Source organism: Macaca nemestrina, chromosome 12 (genome assembly GCF_043159975.1).
Source record: "Macaca nemestrina isolate mMacNem1 chromosome 12, mMacNem.hap1, whole genome shotgun sequence".
Classification (NCBI taxonomy): Eukaryota; Metazoa; Chordata; class Mammalia; order Primates; family Cercopithecidae; genus Macaca; species Macaca nemestrina.
The window spans coordinates 37,792,506-37,810,878 of NC_092136.1; the positions used below are offsets into that span (position 1 = coordinate 37,792,506).

An 18,373-nucleotide genomic window follows, 5' to 3' on the forward strand; every position below is an offset into this window, starting at 1 on the left:
ACGGCTACCTGCTCCCCAGGAGTTGAGACTGAAGTGGATTTACAAGTCCGAAGCCAATGTAGCTTAGAAAACTTGGGAGGCGGAATTACTACCGCTGGGAACTGAAAGGGTCTGCGAGACTCCCGGGCGGGCCGAACCCACATCTCTACCCAGCCTGCGCCCCTCTTCTGAAGCGCCCTCCAAGGAAGTTAGAGTTTTGACTTTCGGGGACTAGGTGGGATATAGGTGGGGGATTCCTTACTCGGGTTAGTCTCTGGGGATGCAGAGCCGGGAAGAATGGGTGAGAGTGAGTTGCGCCTGGAAAGAAATAGCTGAGGATTGGGGGCTCTGTGCCCGACGGGCAAGAAGAAGGGGAGATTACAGACTAGGGGCAGCCCTAAGGAAGAAGCCTTGGGGCTGCGAGGGTGAACTGGAGGATGCAGTGTTTTTGTGTTGGGGGTGGAGCAGGGATGAGGGACCGAGGTGGAGGGGAGGCAAGGAGGAGGAGGGGACCCGGAGAAGGAAGCTAGGGAAGGTAGAGGGTGCCCTCTGCCGGCCATGCTGCCAAGAGCAGCTACTGGGGGCGGGAGGCTGGGGGTGGGGAAGTGGTAAGGGAAGGTTTTGCGGGATCCCTTAGAGAGCTGGTAGGAGGGACTTGTTGAATGGTGCTGCTGACTCCAGCTCAGTAGGGCATGCGACTCGTCGTCGGTGGATTTTGACTCCTTGTTCTTGTTTGGCTTCTATGCAAGTTTTCCTCGCGCTGGGGGAGCTCTGATAAGCCTCGATTGGTGGTGTGTTAGGGCTTCTTGGATCTTATTTTAGGGCCCTCTAGGTATCTTGCACTTACTCCTCAATGTCAGTAGCAACCAAAGAACATTTTCCAACAAGCACGCAGGAATGTTCTTGGCCAGAAGCGAAGAAAAGCATATTTCTGAGTGTTTATTAATCCTCCTAGTACAGTTATCTTTTAAAGCAAAGTAGTATGCAATTGGGAACGTTGATTTTCTAACTGCATATAAAAGGCGATATGCTATTAAATGAGACCCCTCCCTACTGGCTCAATATCCTGAAAAATCTCTCTCTCCCCTTTATTATTATCGAAAAATCTATTTTTATATGAGTTTGTTGTAAGGTCAAAAGCCATTTCGGTCTTACAATTTGATATGTCTTTACGTTTTAATTTATTGAGCCATAATTACAGATTTAATTTGTCTGAACGTGTGTGCCTTCAATGCTTACCTCATGCAACATGATTTTTAGGTTGGAGATTTCTGATGTTATGACATGTAGCGATTCAAGACATTACACATAATAGGTAACATAGCATGTTGAAATTACACCACAAAGTTTTGACCCTGGGAACAGCACCTTTTAAAAACCATCACTAAACACCTGTTCGTGTTTTCTGATTTTTGCAAATGCCTTGCTTGAGACTTTTTATTTTTTTATTTTTGTTTTTTGGTAAATTTACCTCTGGGTGAGCAGGAGAGGTAAGAGAAAGGAAAGAGACACTTGTTGAAATGTAACCATAACCTTTACTGGAATTTAAAACATGTTGGTCACCATTACTGGAATTCCAGCGCCATAAAGTCGTTGTCTTTTTTTTCTTCTACTTCATTTTGTAAAATGTGATAAATGTTGGTAAATATAGACCAGTAGTAAGTATTATGACACGAAAAGCATTATGTATGTGGAACTATTTTAAGTTATTACAGAACATTTTCTATTTATAAATGATATAAGCAGAAAGAAATGATTTCCAGATAAACAAGGCTTACGTACATGTTTTGAAGCATTAGAACATTGCAGACACACTTAGACATCACATTTTTTAAAGCAAAATAACAGTAATTTTTCACATACCTTTGGAGCCTTTCATAGCCCATTCAGAGCGGAGTTAGTAGCTGGAAGTTTCGTGTATTTTAAGGTGATATTTTAAAGCCATTTAAGATGTATAGTAGGTCAACATTGGTGTATCCAGAAAATGAAGCATTTAGGAAATCTGTTTCAGAGTGTCTTTTCAATGTGTGTAACTTTTACTTGTAAATCAAGGGAACCAAGAAAGTCGTCATTTGCCTAAAATGCAGTCATCACCTCAAATGATTCATTTATACTATGCGAGTTAATTGCCTTAATCTCATTAATGGCCAAGGAGGGAAGGGAGGTCCTGGGATATTTCTTGTTCATTTTGACTCACCAGGAGGGGAAAATCTTGTTAAAAAAAAAAAATGCAAATTTCTAAAATCCTGGCTCAAAGTCCTTGGATTTCCTGTTTAAAGGGGGCACCGTGAGAATGTAAGCTATTCCCTTTTTCCTGGTATCTTTAAGAGTCCCAGCTTTTCAATAGTCAAAATGTAGGTGATTGATATCATTTCTTTCTCATATGAATAGCACTGGTTTGTAGTTCAGCACACACAGTGAGCTGGGCACGCCCACCTGATCGTATAGCAGAGAACTTGTTTACATTCTTTTTATATTCATCTTCTAAAACCTGGGGCGCTCTCCTCTCTCTCTCTCTCTCTCTCTCTCTCTCTCTCTGTGTGTGTGTGTGTGTGTGTGTGTGTGTGTGTGTGTAGAGGGAGAGAAAGAGAGAACTGTGAACTGTGAAATATAACACAGCCAGCAGCTTTGGGTCTCAATCGTAGACTTAATCTTAAGAAAATTGAAGAGGTACAGAATGGAAAGGTCATGTTCAAGTAGTTTATTAACATTTTGAGATGTAGGAAATTAATCCCAGAGTAGAGACGAACAATTTCAGACTTCCTGAATAAAAATAGACAGCATACAGAGTGGATGATAGCTAAACTCTGAATATCTTTTGAGAAGAAAGGCACTCCCATTTCAGGTGCCCATAATACGGATTTGATTTTAGTGATTAAAACATTGATTTTCAACTTGTATCTCCCTGCGTGGAAGAGTTCAATTTGTGTGAGGGGGCTCGCCTATCCAACAAAAGTGAACATGTCCCTTTTATAGGGTAATTGCTAACTTGTCTCAACTTGTTTTCAAACAATTGTTATAGAGCACTCAGTTTCCAATAATTGCAAAATTGCTGCTTAATTGAAGGACTCTTAGCCATCTAGTGCAGCCATTCAGCCACTGGCAAGCTCTACGATCTCAAGCTGTGAATTGCATTTTAAAAGAGGAATCGAGGAGAGAATTCTGTGGAATTCTAGGTTTTAAGTGCTGGCTGCTGTTCAATGGAAGAAGAAATCATTTGAACGAGAATCGCATCAAGTTGTGTTGTGATAAATTTTCTTTATTAGGATGAATAACATGCACAGATGAGCTTCAAAAGTGAATGAGCAAACACTGGTTACACTCTGCATCCATTTACTCTGTTTAGTATGGGGTAATGTTAAGCAATAAATGATGCTGGCAAATGAAATCCGTATGTTATTTGCATGTGTGATTTAAACCTAGGAAACATAGAGTGGCTTTGGTATTTGTAGGCTTAGTCATGTGTGTTCTAAAAGTCCTCTTAAACTTCTACTTAAGGCATAGAATTATTTAATCTTAAATAATTTTATACTGAAATGCATCACTGGATTTCCAGAATATTTACACTATAAAGACTTAGAAAGGTCATGGACCCAATTATTGACTATATGGAATCATTACTGATGGCAGATGCAAAATGGAGCTCACGAATGTACTGACATTGAAAACCTTTCGCAGGGGAGGTGGGGGAGTGGTAAATGTGTGTGTTCTTTAAGCGGAACAGGAAGGTATTCTCTTTTCTGTAGAAAAATTTGAGTATCTGGTCAGTAAGTGTGGAAGCTTTCATTTAAATTAAGTGAGAGCTTAATTTCAAGTACAAGCTCTGGGGCACTTATCCTCTTGATGAGACAAATCTTACCAAAAATACTAGATGCTAAGAAGTGGCTCATTGCCCTGATGTCTCATTTATAGATTGATGTTTGAGGATGGGTTGCATTAGGTGAGTTAGGGGGCTGGGTGTGGGACAGGAGAACGATTGGAGGGAAGCAAAGTAAATTTACAAGCTTTAGTGACAGCCATAATAAAGTAAAAGTTTATTTCCAGAGAGCCTGGAGAGTAACGAATGTTATATAGTTTTCCCCAAAGGTTCACTTGAAAGAACTTTTCATTGGTTGTCATGATAGTAATGTCCTGACTTTGAAATCTCCCAGAACCTAGTAGCTCTTAAACATGCTTTCATCTTGGTTCCTTTGGTCTGATGGAAACTTTATGACGACCCTCTGTGTGTTTGACATGCCTCTGCATTTTTGGAGACAGGAGGTCAGGCAAGAGAGGATTTCTTAAATCTAAGACAATACAGTAAGGAAACATAAAATTATATGATAAAAAAATCACTGAACTTCAGATTGGCTTATTGAAATAAAACCTAGAAGGCAACCTGTGGTTTAATTACAACTAGCTTGTATAAAATTAAAATTTATAAAATGGGAATTCGAAGAAAATAAACGGGCAGTTCCAAGTAATTTAAGCAACTCACCAAAAATTGAAGTAATAGTGCCACCTAGAGAACAAAATCACCAGCTTTACCAGCCAAATGGCTTATTTCCATATGAACCATTTTTCCAACGCTACAGTTACTAGGATTTCCTTGTTACCATATTCAGATCTGGTGAGTGTGTATGGGGGTGGGGGGTGCATGTGGAATTACAGATGAAATTTTAAAACAAGCAGATCCACAATTTGATATATGCACTGAATCCTTTTAATGTTGTAATGTAGCCAAATGTAGAATAGCATGCCAGGAATCAACGGCTAGCCTCCTTTTTAACATTTATTATTTTCAGGGATATGTACCGAAGCATTGAGTATAGAGGTTCTGATGTTATTTGTTTGCTACAGGCAATTCATTACACTTTCTGAGATACAATAACACCAAATAATTTGAGTAGAGAGACCTTTAAGAATGTTTTTGATTTATGATCTACTTTTAACTTTAATGATTTCAGAAGATGTGAGAATAAAATAAAGTCATATATAAGCAGGATTTCAAACACCAAACAAACAACAACAACAACAACAACAAAAAAAACAAACAAGAAAAAGGAAGAGAATTATAAGGGTTGCCTTAACCTTAGAATAGATGAAGATATACATCTGAGCCAGCACCAAAAAAAAAAAAAAAAAAAAAAAGTTATGGAACTAGGAACCAATAATTACAAATTGACTTAGGAAATATAGATGACAGAATCAGTATTTAGTTCATTTTTGCATGCGCCCACAACAGCATCCAAAACAGTTCTGGTAGCAGGGGAGGCACTTTGATAAATGTTGCTGAATGCACTAATAGATTGATTAATGGCTGCTTCAGATTATCACTAGTGATGTAGACAGAAACTTCATAGAAAATGGCTTATTTGTCTTGCTGGAAGAAAGGCAAAAATTGGAGGAAAAGGTTTAATAATATTTTTCCCCAGTACCTATTATAAAAGTCATTTAGTTGGCTTAGTTCTACAATTTCTTATGTGTAATTTGATTTACTCATGAAATTGTGAATATATGAAATGTTAAAGTTGATTTAGACAGCAACTATAAACTTGTGGATTTTCTTTTAAATGTCTTCAAATTTTTAAATGCCAGTGGAGATGCCAGCTACTGTGCTTCAGGGAGTAGAATATAGTATATCTTAGATTTGTGCCAATTTCTTGTAAGCAGAGAAAAAATTGCATGATAACCAAAGAAAGTCATATTGTTTGTACTTTGTATCATTCGTGGAAGCAATCAGGTGTAGAAAACTTTCTTTTTCAGAAAAAAAAATTACTACAATAAAGGTGCATGTGTGTATGCACATATATCTAGAGGGAGAGAGAGAGAGAAGGAAACTTACTAAATAAAATTTTTGCCACATGGGATTTAGTCTAATCAGTCTTGGTTTTGGAGTTGCTATCATCAGTAGTTCCATTTTCTGATTCTTTCTTTCTGCCTTCATGTGCCTTTGAAAACTGAAACTATGCCCAAATTAAAACAAGTTTTTCTGTCTTTTCACATGTTCACTTATTTCTTGAATGTGTTTTTAAACACAGACAAACTTCTTTTACATCATGTAGAATCTGAAGGTCGAGAAATTTGCAGTCATTTTGCTGGAGAGAGATGCTTGGCAGAGTCCCAGGCCACATTCCTAGGCCAAACTCTCGAAGGTATTCTCTCTTATGCAACATTGGGAAAATACATCCAGCACCGACATGTTGGCTGATAATGTGTCTGAAGGCACAGACGATATGCTTATCATATGAAACATAAAGCCAGCAGATATTGCAGACATTCTGTTGAATGATAGAATTTAGATCATTTACATTTACTTAAATGTAAAATACGATGATTAAGTCCAAAAAAATCAATTTAGAAGAGAATAGAGAGTTGGGGGCACAGTTTTAGGGGATGACTTACCAGCAGATTGTAAAAAGGAAACCTGAATGTTTTAAATTAACTGCAAATTCAGTATAAGCCAGTGGTGTGACAAGAGGCTGTTATCATAGCTACTGAAATTTTGGGCTGCACCACTAGAAATATAATACTGAAATGCAGAAGCTAATAATTCTTCACTTTTTAAATAGACTGTATCTAGAATGTTATCATCAGTTCAAGGAAATGAAATAAGTTGCTTTAGGTACATCATCGATAAATTAGTGTACATCCAAATCACTGTGACCAGGATGCTAGAGAATTTGAAAGCATTGCATGTGAGCAATGGTTGAGGGGACTTGGAATGGATGACTTAGGGACAAGAAAACTTTGGCTGGAATGGCAAGTGGTTTTTGAATGTTGAGTTGAGAAGAATTCTGAAACTGTGAAGGATTAGTAAGAAATAACATTCAGATTGCTAATGCATACTGTGGCTGGGAGATTAGAGCGTCGGCATGTGTGATGTATTTTTGACATCCTTATTTTGAGGAAGAGCTTCAAAGATTTGACGAACTGTCATAGGTATAATTTGTGTTGCTTCAGAGAGCAGTTCTAGAACCAATGACGTAAATTTAGATACTCTACGTGGTAGTTAGAAGAACTTTCCATTAATTTAAGCAAATATTGAATGCCCACTGCCTACAGAGCACTCTATTAGAGGAATATATAAAAAAGAAAAAAGAGATGTGGTGTGGTGGCTCATGCCTGTAATCCCAGCACTCTGGGAGGCTGAGGTGGGAGGATCACTTGAGCCTAGGAGATCATTACCAGTCTGGGCAACATAGCAAGACCCCATCTCTACAAAAGCCAAAAAAATTATCCAAGCTTGGTGACAGGCACTTATGGTCCTAGCTACTTGGGAGGCTGAGGCAGTAGGATCGTTTGAGCCCAGGTGGTTGGGGCTGCAGTGAGCTGTGATTGTGCCACTGCTCTTCCGCCCAGGTGACAGAGTGAGACCCCGTTGGAGGGAAGGAAGGAAGAAAGGTAGGAAGGCTGAAACCGTTTTAGAAATGACACTAAAATGGGAGGTTGGAGTTAGGTGTTTTCTGAAGTGCCTTTGTACTTGTTTTTTTCTAATGCATTGGCCATAAGTCTACTCCTTATTTATAGTTCATAAACAATCCTAATGAGAACAGTTATATATTTCTGCCTTTGAATCATCTACTTGATGTGTTTAGCATCATGAATCGAGTATCAGAAATCCCTCCCATTTCTTTGCGACATGCTGTATTTTCCTTTTCCTTATTTATATACAGATTCTCAAAATTGGTTATTTTTCCCTTGGGTTAGACAGAACAGAATGTCTGGAAAAAAAAGAGTTCTTACCAAATTCAGGTGCCCAAATTGCTTAAGAAATTAACTTTTGAGATTATATTTTTTTAGAGTTCAGTAGCTAAACTAAGAAAACTTCTCACCATTCACCTTCACTTTTTGGAAACCACAAAATCTTTGGATATTACAGTTTTCCAATGAGTTTCTCTTTTTAAATATAAACAAAAAGAAATTGACTCCTCCCCCAACTCCCTCAGGCCTTAGCATGGATAGAGTTACTTTTTTCTTTAATAATTTATTTATAACTTATTTTGCTCTTCTGTAGAACACTTGGATATTAAGCAACATGGACATGTCATAAAATGCAAGTTAGACCATAAGATGAGCAGCCCACTCCAAGTATGAATGAGTACTTATTCTTTGTGATCTCTCATACTGCTTTTAGGTATTAATAGCGTCAGTCAGCAAAGCAAACAGTTTAATATTTACGTCTCCTTTAGGATATCATATATTTTATAGTTTGTGTGTGTTCTTACGTGTATGTTTTCTTCTGTTTCAAAGTCTTTTTTCTTAAAGTAACAATGTTATATGTAGCAAATGGTTCTTTCATTAATTCATTTTTTAATTCACCATGCATTAATTGAGTGCCCAGTGAGTGCCAGGCACTGGGCTACTTGGATTTCTTTTCCCTGTATTGATCCATATATCTTCAGGTGCTCCTTGATACGGCTCTCCATTGACTCTCTCATATAAGGCTTTCATTACCTATTCACATACTCTCTCCCAAAGAAGACTGGTCCAAAAGTAAAATCTTGAGCAAATTCTCTGAGTTATTTCAGAACTTCTTGCCCCCAAACTGAATTTTTAATTATTGACTGGTAGCATTTTGGAATAACTTACCTCTCTTTTTTAAAGATTGAACTTCTTTATCCTCTCTGATTTTCAGGTGTCAGCTTGTGTTCAAATTGAGACAATAAAAATGCTTGTTAGACATTGTCTTAAAGCATTTTGCTGTCTGAGAATCTTTCATGAAGAAGTCTTTTTAACAATGACTCTACAGCAGAAGCCACAGTAGAGGGACAACTTCTGAATCAAAGATGGTGTTTGAGTCTTTGATTTTATGATGAATTTTTTTTTTTTACATACAAAGATATGCATTGGTCTTTCAGTATTCAGGAATCTGTTCTTCACTTGACAGTATTTATAAATTGTGTGTTTCCCCCTAAAAACACTTAAATTGTGAGAACACTTCCATTTACTAGAACTTGGTTAATGATTACGCCAAATAAGGAAAAGAAGACAGAAAAATCAGTTTAGTGAATACTATTTTGCCTTTAAATTTAGTAATTTAGTAAGGTATCTCTTTGGGGTTTACTAGAAACCACTTCTTAATACAATAGGTCTCCTTTCATTGTGAAGTCAGGAGGTGATTTTGCTCAAATGTGTAGTATAGGAATCTGTATGTGGTGTTCAAGGATCATGTAAATATGCTGATATAATCGGAGCACAATTTGGCATTATTAACTCAGAAATATTTAAACTCTTGCTATACAACATGGAAGCAAACTTGTGCATAGTTTGTGTGTGTGTGTGGATCTCAAAAAAAAAAAATCACAGGATCAGGAAGTCAGAATAGGTCCCATTTTCCTTCTAATCCAAACCTACAGCCATGTCCCTAGCCTTCTCTTTTACTCCCGAGCAGGACAGACAGGCAAATGACCATCCTGCTGCCCATTTCTGTGCATATTCACTTGCATTGAGAGTTGTATTCATCTGCTTCTTGAGAGTATTTGCAAATAGTAACCTGATAAAGTAGATACTTCTTTAAAAATGTGAATTTTTTTGCATTGTATAATATTTAGAAATAATCATGTATAAGTGGTTGAGTATTAATACAGGATGGCCTTATCTTAAGTATTTTATTAATCATTAAAATGTGGTATCATTAATACAATTTATTTTAAGTGCTTTTCCTAAAATACCAGATTATTTTTCTGATTTTCACATCTCTGACAATGACTTTCTTAAACATGGTAGCCAGGAACAGAAAACCTAACACTGCATGTTCTCACTCATAATTGGGAGCCAAACAGAGATAACACATGGACTCAGGGAGGGGAACCACACACACTGGGGCCTGGGATAGGGGGCAGGGGAAGGGAGAGAGTGCATCAGGACAAACAGACAAATAGCCAATGCATGTGAGCCTTAATACCTAGGTGATGGATTGACAGGTGCAGCAAACCACCATGGCACATATTTACGTATGTAACAAATTCTGCACATTCTGCACACATATCCCAGAACTTAAAGCAAAATAAAAAATAATAATAAAATAAACTTAGTAGCATCTATTATTCCAGAGCCTGTAATTGGTCTTCAGGCAGTCTCACATAAAAACCTAGGAGAACCCTCACTGTCACTGTTCCATGAGGTGTTAGGAAAACTTGCTCTAGTGCAGTGCCCCAGTAGGCATTGGTACTGAGACCAAAATTCAGTTGGTTTGTTGTTACTGCAATTCCTACGTGATTTCACTTGTCAAGTAGACAGATTGCACACCTCAATAATAATCTTGTCCAAATGTGTGGCATTCCATAACGTTCAAAAAATGCATTCACATATCTCATTCCATTGGATCCTACAAATAACCCTATAAAAAAGATTGGGCAGACATTATTTCTATATAACAGAGGAGGAAACTGGAGCTTAGAGAAGCTAAATAGCAATCCAAAATGCACAGCTACAGAACCAGAGCAAGGATGATAGCCCAATGACTTCACCTAACCTAGTCCCCTTACCACCACTCCAGTGGTCTATAACCACAACCTACAGTATTCAAGTAAGAAACCGTATCTTGCCCTTGATGCATTAATGCGAGACCTGGAGCAGGGACAGGCTGATATTGTCACCCTGGCCCAGTATCCACTTTTCTCTCCAGCAGAGACTAGTACCCTTCTGTGTGCCAAGGAATAAAGTGGTAATGGGAAGATTAAAAATGTTTATTCCAAGGAGTTTTTAAATTTTTAAATTTAATTTTTTTAAAAAACAAAAAACTCTTAGAAAGAGGGAAAAATGAATATATGACTTTTGATGTATTGTTCCTTAGTAACTCAGTTATACTTTTACTTAAACCTGAGAATCTTGCTAAGTGAATGATTAGAAATACTAGGTGGCTGGCAAGATGGCAAATAGGAACAGCTCCCGTCTGCAGCTCCCAGAGAGATCAAGGCATAAGGTGGATTTCTGCATTTCCAACTGAGGTACCTGGCTCATCTCATTGGGACTGGTTAGACAGTGGGTGCAGCCCACAGAGGGCGAGCCAAAGCAGAGTAGGGTGTCGCCTCACCCAGGAAGTGCAAGGGGTCGACTCCCTCCCCTAGCCAAGGGAAACCCTGAGGGACTGTGCCATGAGGGACTGTGCTATCCAGCCCAGATACTATGCATTTCCCTCAGTCTTCACAACCCGCAGACCAGGAGATTCCCTCAGGTGCCTACACCACCAGGGCCCTGGGTTTCAAGTAAAAAACTGGGCGGCTGTTTGGGCAGACACCCAGTTAGCTGCAGGAGTTTTTTCTCACACCCCAGTGGCACCTGAAATTCCAGTGAGACAGAACCATTCACTCCCCTGGAAAGGGGCTGAAGCCAGGGAGCCAAGTGATCTAGTTCAGCAGATGGCATCCCCATGGAGCACAGCAAGGTAAAATCCACTGGTTCGAAATTCTCACCGCCAGCACAGCTGTCTGAAGTCAACCTGCGATGCTCCAGCTTGGTCGGGGGAGAGGCATCCACCATTACTGAGGCTTGAGTAGGCAGTTTTCCTCTCACAATGTAAACAAAGCCTCTGAGAAGTTTGAACTGGGTGGAGCCCACCACAGCTCAGCAGAGCCCCGGTAGCCAGATTACCTCTCTAGATTCTCCCTCTCTGGGCAGGGCATCTGGGAAACAAAGTCAGCAGCCCCGGTCAGGGGCTTATAGATAAAACTCCCAGCTCCCTGGGACAGAGCTGTGGGTGCAGCTTCAGCAGACTTAAACGTTCTTGCCTGTTTGCTCTGAAGAGAGCAGTGGATCTCCCAGCACAGCACTCAAGCTCTGCAAAGGGACAGACTACCTCCTCAAGCAGGTCCCTGACCCCCGAGATTCCTGACTGGGAGACACCTCCCAGCAAGGGTCGACGGACACTTCATACAGGAGAGCTCCAGCTGGCATCTGGTGGGTGCCCCTCTGGGACAGAGCTTCCAGAGGAAGGAACAGGCAGCAGTATTTGCTGTTCTGCAGCCTCTTCTGGTGATACCCAGGCAAACAGGGTCTGGAGTGGACCTCCAGCAAATTCCAGCAGACTAGCAGCAGAGGGGCCTGTTAGAAGGAAAACTAACAAACAGGAATAGCATCAACATCAACAAAAAGATGTCCACACAAAAACCCCATACAAAGGTCACCAACATCAAAGATCAAAAGTAGATAAATCCACAAGGATGAGGAAAATCCAGCACAAAAAGGCTGAAATTTCCAAAAACCAGAATGCCTCTTCTCCTCCAAGGGAGCAGAACTCCTTGCCAGCAAGGGAACAAAACTGGATGGAGAATGAGTTTGATGAATTGACAGAAGTAGGCTTCAGAAGGTGGGTTATAACAAACTCCTCCGGGCTAAAGGAGCATGATCTAACTCAATGCAAAGAAGCTAAGAACCTTGAAAAAAGGTTGGAGGAATTGTTAACTAGAATAACTAGTTCAGGGAAGAACATAAATGATAGAGCTGAAAAACACAGTACGAGAACTTGGTGAAGCATACACAAGCTTCAATAATCAAATCAATCAAGCAGACAAAAGGATATCAGAGATTGAAGATCAACTTAATGAAATAAAGCATGAAGAAAAGATTAGAGAAAAAAGAATGAAAAGGAATGAACAAGGCTCCAAGAAATGTGGGACTATGTGAAAAGACCAAAGCTACATTTGATTGGTGTACCTGAAAGTGATGGGGAGAATGGAACCAAGTTGGAAAACACTCCTCAGGATATTATCCAGGAGAACTTCCCTAACCTAGCAAGACAAGCCAACATTCAAACACCACAAAGATACCCCTTGAGAACAGCAACCCCAAGACCCGTAATTGTCATATTCACCAAGGTTGAAATGCAGGAAAAAATGTTAAGGGCAGTGAGAGAGAAAGGTCGGATTACCCACAAAGGGAAGCCCATCAGGCTAAGAGTGGATCTCTCAGCAGAAACCCTACAAGCCTACAAGCCAGAAGAGAGTGGGGGCCAATATTCAACATTCTTAAAGAAAAGAATTTTTTAATCCAGAATTTCATATCCAGCCAAACTAAGCTTCAGAAGTGAAGGAGAAATAAAATCCTTTGCAGACTAGAAAATGCTGATTTTGTCACCACCAGGCCTGCCTTACAAGAGCTCCTGAAGGAAGCACTAAATATGGAAAGGAAAACCAGTACCAGCCACTGCAGAAACATACCAAATTGTAAAGACCATGGACACTATGAAGAAACTGCATAAACTAAGAGGCAATATAACCAGCTAGCATCATAATGACAGGATCAAATTCACACATAACAATATTAACCTTAAATATAAATGGGCTAAATGCTGCAATTAAAAGACACAGACTGGCAAATTGGATAAAGAGTCAAGACCCATCAGTGTGCTGTATTCAGGAGACCCATGTCACATGCAAAGACACACATAGGCTGAAAACAAAGGGATGGAGGAATATTTACCAAGCAAATGGAAAGCAAAAAAAAAAAAAAAAAAAAAAGCAGGGGTTGCAATCCTAGTCTCTGATAAAACAGACTTTAAACCCACAAAGATCAAAAAACACAAAGAAGGGCATTACACAATGCAACAAGAAGAGCTAACTATCCTAAATATATATGCACCCAATATAGGAGCACCCAGATTCATAAAGCAAGTTCTTAGAGACTCACAAAGAGACCTAGACTCCCACACAATAATAGTAGGAGACTTTAACCCAACGTCAATATTAGATCAACAAGACAGAAAATTAACGAGGATATTCAGGACTAGCTCTGGACCAAGTGGACCTAATAGACATCTACAGAACTCTCCACGCCATATCAACAGAATATACATTCTTCTCAGCACCACTTCACACTTATTCTAAAATTGACCACATAATTGGAAGTAAAACACTCATCAAATGCAAAAGAATGGAAATAACAACACTCTCTCAGACCAAAGTGCAATCAAATTAGAACACGGGATTAAGAAACTAACTCAAAACCATACAACTACAGTGGAAACTGAAAAACCTGCCCCTGAATGACTACTGGATAAATAACGAAATTAAGGCAGAAATAAATATGTTCTTTGAAACCAATTAGAATAAAGATACAACATACCAGAATCTCTGAGACACAGCTAAAGCACTGTTTAGAGGAAATTTATAGCACTAAATGCCCACAAGAGAAAGCAGGAAAGAGCTAAAATCGTCACCCTAACATCACAAAAGAACTAGAGAAGCAAGAGCAAATACTTCAAAAGCTAGCAGAAGACAAGAAATAACTAAGATCGGAGCAGAACTGAAGGAGAACTGAACAGAACAAAAAACCCTTCAAAAAAATCAATGAATCCAGGAGCTGGCTTTTTGAAAAGATTAACAAAATAGACCGCTAGCCAGACTAATAAGAAAAGAAAGAAGAATCAAATAGATGCAATAAAAAATGATAAAGAAGATATCACCACTGATCCCACAAAAATATAATCTACCATCAGAGAATACTATAAACACCTCTTTGCAAATAAACTAGAAAGTCTAGAAGAAATGGAGAAATTCCTGGACACATACACCCTCCCAAGACCAAACCAGGAAGAAGTTGAATCTCTGAGTAGACCAATAACAGGCTCTGAAATTGAGGCAGTAATTAACAGCCTACCAACCAAAAAAAGCCTAGGACCAGATGGATTCACAGCCAAATTCTACCAGAGGTACAAAGAGGAGCTAGTACCATTCCTTCTGAAACTATTCCTATCAATAGAAAAAGAAGGAATCCTCCCTAACTCATTTTATGAGGCCAGCATCATCCTGATACCAAAACCTGTCAGAGACACAACAAAAAAGGAAAATTTCAGGCCAATATCCCTGATGAACATTGATGCAAAAATCCTCAGTAAAATACTGCTAAACCAAATCCAGCAGCACATCAAAAAGCTTATCCACCATGATAAGTCGGCTTCATCCTTGGGATGCAAGGCTGGTTCAACATATGCAAATCAATAAACATAATCTATTTCATAAAGAGAGGCAATGACAAAAACCACATGATTATTTCAATAGATGCAGAAAAGGCCTTTGATAAAATTCAACACCCTTCATGCGAAAAACTCTCAATAAACTAGGTATTGATGGAACGTATCTCAAAATAATAAGAGCTATTTATGACAAACCCACAGCCAATATCATACTGAATGGGCAAAAACTGGAAGCATTCCTTTGAAAACAGGCACAAGACAAGGATGCCCTCTCTTACCACTCCCATTCAACATAGTATTGGAGGTTCTGGTCAGGGCAATCAGGCAAAAGAAAGAAACAAAGTGTATTCAAATAGGGAGAGAGGAAGTCAAATTGTATCTGTTTTCAGATGACATGATTGTATATTTAGAAAACCCCATCATCTCAGACCAAAATCTCCTTAAGCTAATAAGCAACTTCAGCAAAGTCTCAGGATACAAAACCAATGTGCAAAAATCACAAGCATTCCGATACACCAATAATGACAAACAGAGAGCCAAGTCATGAGTGAACTCCCATTCACAATTGCTACAAAGAGAATAAAATGCCTAGGAATACAACTTACAAGGGATGTGAAGGACCTCTTCAAGGAGAATTACAAACCACTGCTCAAGGAAATAAGAGAGTACACAAACAAATGGAAGAACATTCCATTCTTATGGATAGGAAGAATCAGTATTGTGAAAATGGCCATACTGCCCAAAGTAATTTACAGATCCAGTGCTATCCCCATCAAGCTACCAATGACTTTCTTCGTAGATTTAGAAAAAAACTACTTTAAATTTCATATGGAACCATAAAAGAGCCCATATGGCCAAGACAATCCTAAGCAAAAAGAACAAAGCTGGCGGCATCACGATACCTGACTTCAAGCTATACTACAAGTCTAAAATAACCAAAACAGCACAGTACTGGTACAAAAACAGATACATAGACTAATGGCACAGAACAGAGGCCTCAGAAATAACGCCACACATCTACAACCATCTGATCTTTCACAAACATGACAAAAACAAGCAATGTGGAAAGGATTACCTATTTAATAAATGATGTTGGGAAAACTGGCTAGCCATATGCAGAAAACTGAAACTGATCCCCTTCCTTACACTTTATACAAAAATTAATTCAAGATGGATTAAAGACTTAAACGTAAAATCTAAAACCATAAAAACCCTAGAAGAAAACCTAGGCAATACCATTCAGGACATAGGCATGGCAAAGACTTCATGACTAAAACACCAAAAGCAATGGCAACAAAAGCCAAAATTGACAAATGGGATCTAATTAAACTAAAGAGCTTCTGCACAGAAAAAGAAACTAACATCAGAGTGAACAGGCAACCTACAGAATGGGTGAAATTTTTGCAATCTACCCAACTGACAAAGGGCTAATATCCAGAATCTACAAGGAACTTAAACAAATTTACAAGAAAAAAAAAAAAAGAAACCCCATCAAAAAGTGGACAAAGGATATGAACAGATGCTTCTCAAAAGAAGACATTTATGCTGCCAATAAACATACGAAAAACAGCTCATCATCACTGGCCATTAGAGAAATGCAAATCAAAACCACAATGAGATACGATCTAATGCCAGTTAGAATGGCGATCATTAAAAAGTCAGGAAACAACAGCTGCTGGAGAGGATGTAGAGAAATAGGAACACTTTTACACTGTTGGTGGAAGTGTAAATTAGTTCAACCATTGTGGAAGACACTGTGGCGATTCCTCAAGGATCTAGAACCAGAAATATTATTTGACCCAGCAATCCCGTTACTGGGTATATACCCAAAGGATTATAAATCATGCTACTATAAAGACGCATGCACATGTATGTTTATTGTGGCACTATTCACAATAGCAAAGACTTGGAACCAACCCAAATGCCCATCAATGATAGACTGGATAAAGAAAATGTGGCACATATACACCATGGAATACTATGCAGCCATAAAAAAGGATGAGTTCATGTCCTTTGCAGGGACATGGATGAAGCTGGAAACCATCATTCTTGGCAAACTAACTCAGGAACAGAAAACCAAACACCACATGTTCTCACTCTTAAGTGGGAGTTGAACAATGAGAAGACATGGACACAGGGAGGGGAACATCACACACTGAGTGGGGCCTGTCAGGGGGTAGGAGGGTAGGGGAGGGAGGGATAGCATTAGGAGAAATACCTAATGTAGATGACAAGTTGATGAGTGCAGCAAACCACCACGGCACGTGTATACCTATGTAACAAACCTGCACATTCTGCACATGTATCCCAGAACTTAAAAGTATAATAATAATAATAATAGAAATACTAATAAAATAGAACACAGCATACAGCAGTGATTCTCAAACACACTAACCATCAGAATTACCCTTGAATCTTTAAAATATATATACATATAAGATCTTAGTCTCCAAGATTTGTAAGTTTGGTATTGGGTCCCTGGGCCTATGTCAGGTTTAGAAACTTCTACAGGTGGTTTGGATGTATAGGAAGATTTAAGAATTGCTGAACTAAAATCAAATAAACTGAATATTCTGTGATTTAGAGAGACTTATTGTTTATTTCACTATCCAAGTACTTGCATTAGAGCATGGCTAGAAGGGATTTGCAGTCTTGTAAATAATCAGAAATTTAGACACTTTGAGATGGGAGAACTGCTGAAGATGACTTGAAAGAAATTTTCTAATTAGAAACTTCCAGGTAAGAGCAAAGGTCTGGAACAATATTCCTGAGCCAGAGGAGGATTGAGTTTGACTCCAGGCCTAACACTTACTAGGTCTGTGACCTTGGGCAAGTAATTTAAATTCTCTGTATCTCAACCTCTCAACAGGGTATTGGTAGGGATTAAATGTGTTAGTGCCTGTGAAGTGCTTAGAGCAGTGCTTGGCATAGTAAATGCTTAATGAATTTCAGCCACTGTTTTTATTAGTAGTACTTTCCAGCTCCCCCCAAAAGATACTTTTTTTTAGACTTGTACTAAAACAATAAAAAGTTTAATCAGCATGCTTCATACCTAAATATGCTTCACTTTATAGCAAAGTTTACAAGACTAAAACTGGTCTGTTGTAATTCTCTGAGTCTCATTTGTTTATTCATGACTTTTTCTGCTCTTTATTCATCTTAATTCTGCTCATTCTTCAAGACCCAGCTGGAATTCTGTTTCTAGAAAGACTCTTGCCCATAATAATAAACCTGCCCCATCTGAGTTCCTAGGTGGTCTGTAACTCACAATTTGGTAATTAATTGTATACGCAATTCTATAACAAATCATTATTGTGTGTCTTTGCTGTATCAGATTCTAGGCTGGAAGTTGTGGATATGATGTTTTTGTCTAGAAAAATGTTCTAGACTGTCCTACTCAGGACAGTCTGTTGACTTGAAAGACACATTTCCTAAATAGAAACTTCATGAGGCAGCCCCAGCCTGTACCTGTGTTCCTTGACCTGATGATTAAGTTTGATT

General features: G+C 38.8%; 1 protein-coding gene across 7 annotated transcripts in view; it reads left to right on the forward strand.

Annotated features, from left to right (window-relative positions):
• The window catches only part of LOC105463281 (brain derived neurotrophic factor), a 67,866-nt gene that overhangs the window by 22,880 nt on the left and 26,613 nt on the right, over positions 1-18,373 (forward strand). The window lies entirely within an intron of this gene.